Source organism: Nelumbo nucifera, chromosome 2 (assembly GCF_055504915.1).
Source record: "Nelumbo nucifera cultivar China Antique chromosome 2, China Antique-T2T, whole genome shotgun sequence".
Lineage (NCBI taxonomy): Eukaryota > Viridiplantae > Streptophyta > Magnoliopsida > Proteales > Nelumbonaceae > Nelumbo > Nelumbo nucifera.
In genome coordinates this window covers 50,290,879-50,303,262 of record NC_142650.1, presented here as the reverse complement: position 1 = coordinate 50,303,262, position 12,384 = coordinate 50,290,879, and the positions used below count along the sequence as shown (strand labels likewise).

At 32.7% G+C, this 12,384-nt stretch overlaps 2 pseudogenes; both read right to left on the bottom strand.

Moving 5' to 3' along the window:
- Positions 1–319: 319 nt before the first annotated feature.
- Positions 320–7,732, bottom strand: LOC104601305 (heterogeneous nuclear ribonucleoprotein 1-like; annotated as a pseudogene).
- A 1,508-nt stretch (positions 7,733–9,240) lies between these two features.
- On the bottom strand, positions 9,241–11,969 carry LOC104601091 (L-type lectin-domain containing receptor kinase IV.1 pseudogene; annotated as a pseudogene).
- Positions 11,970–12,384: the final 415 nt, after the last annotated feature.

Genomic DNA, 12,384 nt, shown 5'->3' with positions numbered 1-12,384 from the left:
ATATCTGCCGCTGGATAAGCGATACACTTCTTTCGTCTTCCCTCAAACCGCACCGGTAAAACCCCTTTCGCATTCTTCTTTGAGCACCAGCATTTCCCTGTTTTCTTCGGCAACTGAGAAGCACAAAACGAGAGGTAAGTCACGATTTCTCTTCTTCCTCCCATCCCCCCCCCCCCCCTCTCTCTCTCTCTCACTTTTTTCTTTCATTCATCCCCTTTTCTACAGAAGACCATCAAACCTTCTCTTTGCCGAATCTAGGTTTCCAACCGTCTCTCACTCATCTCTTGTCACTCCTTCGGCAGCTGGGACCGAACTGAACTCATCTCAGGAGAGGTAAGTTTTTATGCATTTGTATTATTTTTTTGTTTGTTCCTATTGGTGGCGTGACAATGGAGTAACTCCTAGCTTGTGAAGCATCAGATCTCCAGACTGCATTCGGATACCCTGGATTCCCATTAGCATCACCATAGCCACTTCCAATGTAGCCACCACCTGCTCCCTGTTGCTCTCCACCACCAGCTCCAGCACCAGAACTGCTATTTGGGGCACTGCCAGCATGCCCTCCAATAGCACCATAGCTGCTTGGATTACCATAAGATCCATCACCCCCACCATAACCACCATACTCATAACCATGATTCCCATAATTGGCAGCCCCACTCGGGGACTGACCTGTTGGGGCATAAACAGCATTACCAACACCAGCAGCACCACTGGGAGCATTCCAATGAGCAGTAGACCCATAACCTACAAAACCAGTAGGAGCTTGATTGCTCCATGGGCTTCTAGGGGCACTAGGACCACTTACATACCCAGCATTTGGAGCATTAGGGTTCGCATAGGCCCCAGCAGGCCCACTGTATCCAGCATTGGCACTACCATAGCCACCAACACCATAGCGACCATAGCCATCACCATTACTAGCTGCACCATAACCATAACCAGGTGCACCTTAGCCAGAAGAACCATAAGCTGGAAAACCACATCTAGCAATTTGAGGTGGCATGTACCTGGCAACATCCACCCGACTATCATATGTATTTGCATTGCCACCTGAACCACCTCCCATCTGACGGCCACCACTTCCAGGGTTAGCTTCTTTTGGAAGAGCATTATGTAGGACTCTATCAAAGGAGATGAATCCAAATTCATGAGGCTGCTGGGTAGTCTGGTCATCCAAATCCTAGTCTGATTCTGGTCAATGGATTTCAAGTTCCCTCTATCAATATCATGACTACAACTAGGGGTGCCAATTGGACTGGATTTGGTTCAATCCAGTCCAGTCCAATGTGAGGCCATTACAAATGGACCTGGTCCAATCCAGTCCAATGAATATTTTGGACCATTTTGGACCGGTCCAGAGACTGTCCAATCTGTTCAAATTCCTGTTAATTTAGATTAGTTTCAACTCAAACCTGGTCCATTGAGACCTATGTTCTTATCTTTTATCAATGGACCAGATATTGGCTCAATCCAACATAAATTCATTATGGACGGACCGGGTCCAATCCAATATGTCATATTGGTCCGTCCAGTCTGTCTAAATTCAATGTCTTATTGGTCTGTCCAATCTGTCCAAATGGATTTTGATTTGGACGGACTCCAACCCAAAACCAGTCCATTGACACCCCTAACTACAATCCAATGTAGAAATCTGAATTACAGCCCCCATACTCTACTAGTAGCCCCCCTATATTCAAAACTGCAGGAGATGGAAGAGAGGTAACTTTCACTTTATTCAAAACTACAAGAGAGGTTTTTTGTTTTAGTCAAAACACAGGGGAGGTTTTTATATTTTACCCTAATAATTAAAAGGTGCTTATCAAAAAATAATGATTAAAAGGTGAGTTTTTAGATGAAAGAGTTTATTTACGTTATTGGGAAAGTACATCTCATTGGTTGTTTCAAAAATGACATTGAATAAAAAAATAAAAAAAGGAAAAATTTCTTGACCGCTTTGTTTTAACTATTTCTTTATTTTAACTATTTAAAATCTAGTTATGTTAAATATTTTGTTATTTAAAATACCCAGTTATTTAAATACTTAAATAATATGTAAATATTTAAATTTTAAAATATTAGTTATTTATGGAATTTATTTATCCATAAAATCATAATTTATAATATTATTACATAATTTCATTATTAATTTTGTAATATATTGAATTATTATTAATTTCAATATTATGTCATAATTATTTTTCTACTTTAAAGATTTCTTTTTTAAATTTATTACATAATTTCGTTATTTTAACTATTTAAAATATAGTTATGATAAATATTGTTATTTAAATATGTATATAATCTATAAAATATTTCAATTTTTTTGTTATTTGAATTTTGTTTATTTAAAGCTCTTACATATTATTAAATAGTTTAAATTGTTAGTACATAATTTTGCGATATATTTTGTAAAAATGTACAATTATTTTTTGTGTTTTTAATAAATATTTTAAAGTTATTATATAATTTTGTTAGAATATTTAAATAATTGTTAAATTTTTTAATCCAAACTTTCTTTAGATAGATATAGATAAAAAGTAGGGGAGAGGATAAATAGGAATTAGAGATAATTTAGGAGAGAAATTCTCTACTAAATTAGAGATAATTGTGAAGATAAATAGGAATTAGAGATATTTCTAGAGAAAGTGGAGGAGATAGTTTAGGATAAACTTTAGGAGAAGAAATTATTTAGGTTATTGGGAAAGTGCATTTCATTGGTTATTTCAAAAATGACATGGAATAAAAAAACAAAAAATTCAAAAAAAGGAGAATTTCTTTACCGCTTTGTTTTAAATATATACTAGCAGGGACCTCACAGGATTTATTAAGTGAAAGCTAAATAATAGTAAAGGTCAAATACCAAAATACCCCTTATAGTTTCATGGATTTATTAAAATCTACCCTATAGTTAGCATTTTACTAAAACACCACTTATAATTTGTAATGGATTTAATCAATCTTCTATTGACCTAATGCTCATTTAAATAAATTTTATTAAAATAAAATAAAAATAAAAATACCATTTTTACCATTAATAAGACATAGGCAACCATTCTATTGGCTATATTTGGTCAATTTTGTTTTTTATACAAAAAAAAGTATTAAGGGTATTTTTTGGAATAAGAAATCATGGGCCTAATGGCAAAACAAACACTCTTTAATGAAAGGTTGATCAAGTAAATAAGTTGTAAAATATATGAGATGTTTTAATAAAATGAAAACTATAAGACTATAAGGTAGGTTTAAATAAATATGTAAAATTTTAAGATGTGTAGGGATGGCAATGGATGGGGATCATATTCTCCATCCCCGACCTCGATTCTAAAATTAACCCCTATCCCCGAATCCCCAAAATGTTTTTTAGATAATAGTATTTTTTTTAAATAAATAAAAATTTTAAATTATAAATAATGTTTTAAATATGTTTTGATATATATAATATAAATAATATAATAGTATATTTAATATAAATAACATTTAATATATATATAAAATTGGAGTAGGGGTGGGGCGGGAACCTCAATCCTCATCCCTGACCGGGGATTCCTATTAATCCCCGTCCCTACCCCTGCCTTGCCAAAACAATTCCCATCCCTAGCCCCATTATGTCGGGGAAATCGGGTCCTCGTTGGGGATGGGGAAAATTGCCATTCGTAAAGGTGTGTTCTAATAAATGACCCTAATTGAAACACATAAGAGTATACAATTGTTTTATATTTTTCAACTTTTTAAATAATTAATAATTCTTCATATTTTATATACTACTTTTAATAAAATTTTTATAATACAAAAATAAAAATAATTAATTTCAATTAGGTTTATTCATCAAACTGATGAAACCGACCAACCCAATTAACTCGACCCGAGTTTGTCGGTTTCTAGCATTTTAGGTTGGCTTTGGTTAAAAAATTTTCCAATTCGACCAAGTTGGATTAGTTTCACTTTGGCCATTTGTAAACCGGCCAAAATCGAATGACCTAACCATGGATATATATATTAATATTCTATATTTTCAATATAATTTTTAATTTAGAAAAGTGGGAATTTTTCATGTTTCTTAGCCTAAAATATTTTATATCATAAATCTAAGTTTTCAATTTATTTTTTAATAATTATGCTATAATTCTTAAAATTTAATTTAATTTTTAAGTTTAAATCTTTTGAAACTAACTGAAAAAAAAAATTGACACAAACTGATACAACTTGAGTGGGTCAGACTTCACAAAAGGTTAGTCAATTTCAACTGACCAACTCCCTAACCTGACCAGGTCAATTTGGTTGGCCAAATAGCCTATGACCGAACCAAACTAACTCATGTCTGATAAATAACAATAGTTTAATCTCCAATAATTATTGAAAATTTATAGTAAAAATACATAATTATTGAAAATATATTGATAATGAAAAATACAATAATTATAGAAATTACAAAAATACAATAAGTACTAAAAATATATTAACTTAGTTAATAATAGTATAATCTCAAATAATAGTTTAATTTCTAATAAATAATAATCAAAAACTTATAATAAAAATACAATAAATACAAAACAAAACAAAATATTAATCAAAAACTTATAATTAAATTGAATTTTAGTAATAGTAATTTAATCTCCAATAATTATTGAAAATTTTCTGTTAAATAACAAAACAAAATAAATTTATACATAATCATTGAAAATACATTTATCACAAAAAACAATAAATATTAAATTCAGTATATATAATTATATAATAAATACAAATTGATAGTTTAAAATTATTATTAATAAATATTAATTTTTTGAAAGTTATTTTCTCGAATTGTTGTTCCACTTTTTCGAATTTTTTAAATTCATTTACGTAATTTCTTTATTTTAACTATTTAAAATCTATTTATGTTAAATATTTTGTATCCAAAATATTTAGTTATTTAAATACTTAAATCATATGTAAAATATTTAAATTTAAAGATATTAATTATTTATTGAATTTAGTTATCCATAAAATTATAATTTATACTATTATTACATAACTTAATTATTATTATAATTATTTCTCTGCCTTGATGAAATTTTTTAAATTTATCACATAATTTCGTTATTTTAGCTATTTAAAATCTAGTTATGATGAATATTTAGTTATTTAAATATTTAAATAATCTATACAATATTTAAAATTTTTTGTTATTTGAATTTTATTTATTTAAAGCTATTACATATTATTAAATATTTAAAAAACATTTAAATAGTTAATTCAGAAACATATAATTTAAATTGTTAGCATATAATTTCGTGATATATTTTATAAAAATATAAAATTATATTTTTGTGTTTTTAATAAATATTTTAAAGTTATTATGTAATTTTCGTAGAATATGTAAATTATTCTTAATTTTTTTAACAAATACATTCTTTAGATAGATATAGATAAAATGTGGCAAAGAGGATAAATAGGGATTAGAGATAATTTGGAGAGAAATTCTCTAGTAGATTAAAGATAAGTTAGGAGATAAATAGGAATTAGAGATGATTTAGGAGAAAGTGGGGGAGGAAGTTGGGGATAAATTTTAGGAGAAAAAACTGTTGGGGAAGGAGAGCATTTCATTGGTTCTTTAAGAAAAGACATGGAATAAAAAAATAAAAAATTCAAAAAAAAGGAGAAAATTTCTTGATCGTATAGATAGATAGATAGATAGATTTAGTTATTTTAACTCTTTAAAATCTAGTTATGAAAAATATCTAGTTATTTAAATATTTAAATAATCTATAAAATATTCAAAAGTTTTTGTTATTTGAATTTTATTTATTTAAAGCTATTACATATTATTAAATGTTTGAAAAATATTCAAATTGATGATCTAGAAAAACATAATTTAAATTGTTAGTACATAATTTCGTGATATATTTTGTAAAAATATAAAATTATTTATTAGATAATTTCGTTATTTTAACTATTTAAAATATTGTTATTATAAATATTTAGTTATTTAAATATTTAAATAATCTATAAAATATTTATTTTTTTTGTTATTTGAATTTTATTTATTTAAAGCTATTACATATTATTAAATATTTGAAAAGCATTTAAATTGATCATTTGGAAAAAGGTAATTTAAATTGTTAATACATAATTTTGTGATATATTTTGTAAAAATATAAAATTATTTTTTGTTTTTTAATAAATATTTTAAACTTATTATATAATTTTTTTAGAGTATTGAAATAGTTCTTAAATTTTTTAATCCAAACTTTCTTTAGATAGATATAGATAAAAAGTAGAGGAGAGGATAAATAGGAATTAGAGATAATTTAGAAGAGAAACTCTCTACTAAATTAGAGATAATTATGAAAGTAAATAGGAATTAGAGATAGTTTAGAAGATAAATTGGAATTAGAGATAATTCTGGAGAAAGTGGGGGAGATAGTTTAGGATAAATTTTAGAAAAAGAGATTATTTAGGTTTGGGAAAGTGCATCTCATTGGTTGTTTCAAAAATGACATAGAATAAAAAAAAAAATTTAAAAAATGAGAAAATTTCTTGACCGCTTTGTTTTAAATATTACATAATATATAGATTATTTTGACAAAAAACAGCCCGACATGAATCAACATTGAGAACGATTTGTACTTCATAGTGGTGGGAAGGGAAGAGGAGAGAGAGTAAAGGAAAATGTAAGGTGGGGGTAATGGGGTAATGAGAGGAGTGCTGACATGGACCTTCTTGCTATATAAATAGATAGATAGATACTAATTGGGCCCGTGCAATGCAGTGGAAAGTCCAACATTCAATATGATGATAGAAGAATGATGCATAAATTTTAAACATTATCATTTTTATCAAAAAACTATATAATGGAAGAAACATAAATTAATGTAGGGGTACGCCTCGGGTAGGCTTGATTTAGCATTTCAAACTGATACGTTTGAGGCTTCAATCATAGACTACCCAAGTTGCACCTCTACGCTCATGTCATGTTCCTAGTTTAATTGTGACAATTAGTACACTGTTATTTGATTAAGGGCTAATTAAAGTACCCGTAAAGTTTACCTTTTTTTGGTTAACTAGATAAATCATTAAAGAAAGAGATATTTACAAGCATACTCCACCTAATCGTCCAACCTTATGGGCATTGGCCTCAACAAAACAACAAGAATCCTTTTCCCTTTTTATAAAAGAAAAAAGAAACATCAACTTCCAAACACGAGTCTAGAATGTCTTTATACAGAAAGAAAGCATCTCTGGTTGCAGCTAGATCTTTATCCCTTAAAAAGTTGATGAGAGAGAGAGAGAGAGGTTATCACTTTGGAAAATTCCAAAAGCAACCTGACCATTTTTATCAAAACTTCCTTCAACAACGATTTTCAAAACATTCTCTTGGAGAGGTTTTCAAAAAGAGTTCTGACTTCCTCATGCATTTGCAAAGAATTTTGACTTCTTTCAGCAATGTGATCTTCTCCCTCTAGGACCTGTTTGGGATCATGATAGAGGAAATTGCGATTAGGAGGAGGAGCATAATCAAAGACGCATTTAATCCTGCTTTTCCAAATGATCCACAGTAATAAAAGAGTTTGTCTTAGTAGATCAGCGTTTTAGACTTATCAACAGCGAAATTTGTTACCCAATTTGTGAAGTTCTACACCTGACTAGAATTATAGTTGAAAATGGATCCAAACCATGCTAACTTGACATGATAACAGAGAAATAGGGCGTAAAGAACATATTCAGATGCAATTCCACAACACAGCATATACACGTTTGGATAGACTTTTACAAATTAAAGTATGAAAAATACGATATAGCATTTGTATTGTATATTTTACGCTTCTATTTCCCTACTTTTTAAAAGCATGAAAAGCCTCAAAAGCTCGAAATCAGCTTTTTATGCTTCATGTTTTTGGTGAAATAGTGCTTCCGTTTCCCTGCCAACAGGTGATCACACTACCTCTGCTCACCACTGCTGGAATCAAACCATTAATATCCGTTTCATACTGTCAAATCATTGGAAACCGTCATTGGAAGCACCAACAAACATGCTTTTGCCAAATAGAAAAGATACTTCTATTTTAGAAATTTTACTTTTCAAAATTTTTTACCCAAATAACTTTCAAAGCAAAATATACTAAAGTAAACAAATTTTAGGCATTGTTTGGGTAGACTTCTACTTTTGTACTATTAAAGTACCAAAGTATAAAGTACAAAAATGTCTTTACTTTGGTATTTTTGCTTTAAAAACCGTTTGGGTGAAAAATTTTGTAAAGTATGCTTTCCAAAACAAAATAACCATTTCCTATTTGGTAAAAACATGTTCATCTGTGGTTCTGGTGACTGGTGACCGCGATTTTCCGTAGTTTGGAAGTACTATTTTGCCAAAAGCATGAAATATAAAAAGTTGATTTCTTGCTTTTGAGAATTTTGTACTTCTAAAAAATATAAAGGCAGAATAACAAAAGTATACAATACAAACACTATTTTGTACTTTTTTAACTTTTATACTTTAAAAAAAGTATCCAAAGAGGGACTTATATATTTGTGTTTTTGAAATTACAAAAGTAGAAGTCTATCTAAAAACAACACCTTCTCATAAAGTGTTTGATTTTAAGATTTATTTTTAAATTCCAAATTTCCTTTTGTTTGAATTCTCTGATTATAATGGAAGGTGAAAAGTTGAATGTGCTCGCCAGCACGGGCATTAAATTGGACAAATTAAAAAGACTCCTTTACCCTTGATTATTGTTCAAATTTTGAAAAATGTATCCTCCTAAAACAAATCGTATTGTTTGTTTGAATTCTGTGATCATCTTGGAAGGTGGAAACCGGAAACTTGACTTTTCTCAACAGCACAGGCATTAAATTGGACAAAAAGACTCTTTTCACTTGATTATTGTTCAAATTTTGATAATGAGTCCTCGTTAGACAAAAAATGTGCGAAGGATTGAGCCCAACATCCACCCTCATCTCCTCTCTTATCTCCTACTATCTCGAATTTGTTCACTTGACAATAAGTAGAAGTTACAAAAATAAGCCTCATCTTGGTTTTCTCTCCTGTTTCCTTTACCGAATTTTCTCTGTAATTTCTCCTCTTTCGAGCAACCTCTCTGTGAGGAAAAGAATTTCTTGAAGAAAGCATAACTAGTCACGAGGGATTCTTTTTCTTTTTGGGTAATCAAGTCACGAGGGATTCTTTAGAATTCTTTAGAACTTACAAGTATTGCCCAAAAAATTTCCCAGTGTAAAAACAATTACCGTGGTTTTCAAATTTTTCCTCTCATAATCAGCCTTGATGTTGTTGTAGCTAGCTAGCTTTCAGACTTTCACAATCCTGTTGTTGCTTTATCTTCCATGGTACTCGCCGGTTTTGAAACCATTTTGCTACTGGCAGAGGTTGCAAGCGAAGGCCCCTTTCAAGGTGAACTTTCCATTCTAGCTCAAGATTATTTTCCATATCAAAATTCCTCATAATAAATTGTACTTGATTAGTGCTCAGGAAAGATGAATGCAGATCTAAAAATGCATGCAGGGAGTGTTGAAGCAAGCTGATTAATTATCTTATAAAACAGAAAGAAAAAGTCCCTTTAAGAAACTCACGAACAAGATATCTTAAAAGATTTGAAGCAAGCAGATTAATTTACTTATAAAACAGACTTCAAAAAGGAAAAAAAAAAACTTATAAAACAAAATGGCAATGGAAAAAAGAAAGAAAAAAAAAAAGATGGCCACACCATTATACTCGCAATATACATCTAAACGGAACAATTAACCTACAGATAATTTCTAGGTGCTACTAACGCCCTGTGGAGAGGAGAGACTCTGTCACCGATGATTGACTGATTGTATTGTTCAAACCCAAAGAAGAATGAAACAGGCCAAAGTTGTTAAAGACTTCCTTTTGTGAATATGTAACCCACAATGGATCCGGAAGCGGGGCATCTCCATTCAAAAACCCCAATACATGACGCATGGTCGGCCTATCTCTCGGAATGGAGTTACAGCAAAGAATGCCAAGCTTCAATGCCAAATCCATTTCCTCAGCCACATAATTGCTTGCCAAATTTGGATCTGCTGCCTCAAGAATTGCCCCTCTACTCCAAAATGACAACACCCAGTCAACCAAAATAAAATCCTCATGATCACCGGATGCTTGTGGTTCTATAGGCTTTCTCCCACACGCCACTTCAAGCACAAAAGCCCCAAAAGCAAATACATCTGTGCTGGGAGTCGGCCTACTGGTTCTAGTAATCTCTGGTGCAAGATAACCTAGTGTACCCATCACATGTGTTGTTTGTGGATCGCTTCCGTGATCATAAAGCCTCGAGAGTCCGAAATCTCCTAATCTACCGTTGAATTCGCTATCTAATAGGACATTGCTGGACTTTACATCTCTGTGAACAATGACCTGCTCCCATTCTTCATGCAGATAAAATAGCCCAGTTGCTACTCCTTTGATGACTCGAAATCTTTGGCTCCAATTCAGTGTAGATTTTGGTTGGTCGAAGATGAACTTGTCTAAACTTCCATTCGGCATGTAATCGTAGACCAACAGGAGCTCTCCTTTACGCCGGCAATAGCCCAAGAGTTGTACTAAGTTCCTGTGCCGCAGTCGACCCATGCTAACAATCTCGGCAACGAATTCTCTCATTCCTTGTCTTGATTCATGGGACACCCTCTTCACTGCAACTTCCACTTTGGAGGTGGGTAATATGCCTCTGTACACCTTACCTGAACCGCCCTGACCTAGAAGCTCCTTTTCGCTAAATCCCCTGGTGGCGATGTAGAGATCCTTAAATTTGAACCTACGAGGCCCATACTGTAGTTCCCATTCCTCAAGTACTTCAGCGAACTTTCTCTTCCTTCTAAAGATGAAAAGAATGCCGGTGATCAGTGTGGACATTAAAACCAAGCCAAGAATGGGCAACCCAACCGTGATAAACTTAGATTGCTGTTTAGTTCCTACTCGAGGAAGCGTAGGAAGTTGGGAGAGAGTGAGCTCTTTGGCTGGACCGTCGGTCTTAAAGCTCCATCCCAACACATAATGGGATGTAAGAACTGCACCCGTAGACGACGAGAAACCAACGTACATGGGGTCTTTAATGATCGGAGAAAGATTGTAGCGCAATGACAAGAGTGGGATATCTGGTTTAGGCACATTAATCGGAGCTATTGTAACATTAATTCGAGTGTCCAAGCCATTGTATTCGACCCATACTTGCATTGCTTTCCCACTCATGAGGCTTAAGTTCTTAAACTCACCATTTTGATCCGTAAAATAAGACGCTGGTGCGGAGTCTACGGATTTCAAGCCATTAATGTCAATACCAACATGGTTATCATTGATATCAGCCAACTCGATGTTCTCGATCGTGTCCAGTTCAACTGCAACAACATGGTTGGACATATTTCCATTGTTGGACGCGTTGAAAAGGCCTAGATATCTGGTTGGTTGGGATCCTGGGAGCCCTCTTGAAGGTGCGATCACGAAAGCCATTCCATGGCCACCCATATCTGGGTACTCGGGCTGGGTGATGATGGCGAACACGAAAGTGCTTGAGAAGGAGACAGCTTCACCGTTGCCTGGGTTCTTTAAGTGGAGTGGGTACGAGTAGAAGGCGTGACCCGTCTGCTGTGCAGTTTGGTTTGTTATCATTAAGAGGCCGCTTGGTGTGATCTGAGCCATACCGTCCAGGCTCAAGTTAGCACCTCGGAAGCCATTGTAGGTGAAGCCAGCATCTTCAGAGTCTGCAAACCGCATAAGCAAAAGCAGAAACAGATAAGGTTTTACGAGCTTGACAAACATAGTCCTGTGCGTTCCTGCTGCTGAACTGATGGCGGGCTCAACAAATGAGACTACGTTTTTCTTCTGTTCTAGAACTAATTTGTTTAATCGCAATCAATTTCCACCGAAACAACGAGAAAAATGAAAAGAAAAACACGAAAATGAAAAAGAAATAGAATGGGTCTTAATCCAAATCAAAATATCCTGTCCATCGGGGTTGTGCTCGTAGGACGCTTATGTCCATTCTATGAACTAAGCTAAGGTTGGATGATCAATAGATTCATGATTGAGTTTGAGTCTGCGTGCCTTGTCTGCAGCTAAAGGAATAACCTGATGACCAAGTCAAACCAACAATATTCTAGTAGATATTTTAATATTTAATATGTTTAATCGCAATCCATTTAACACCGAAAATAACGAGAAAATAAATGAAAAAGGGAAAGAAAAACCGTCTTAATCCACATCAAAATATCTCGTCCATTAGTGGAGTGCTTGTGAAGATGCTTAAGTCCTTCATTCAATGAGCTGAACTCAGATCAATGAGCTAGCTGATGACTAAGTCCAACCATCAATATTCAAGTAGAAAACTTTGAAGGCTAAAGTGATTGATATGAATGCGATTTCTTGCA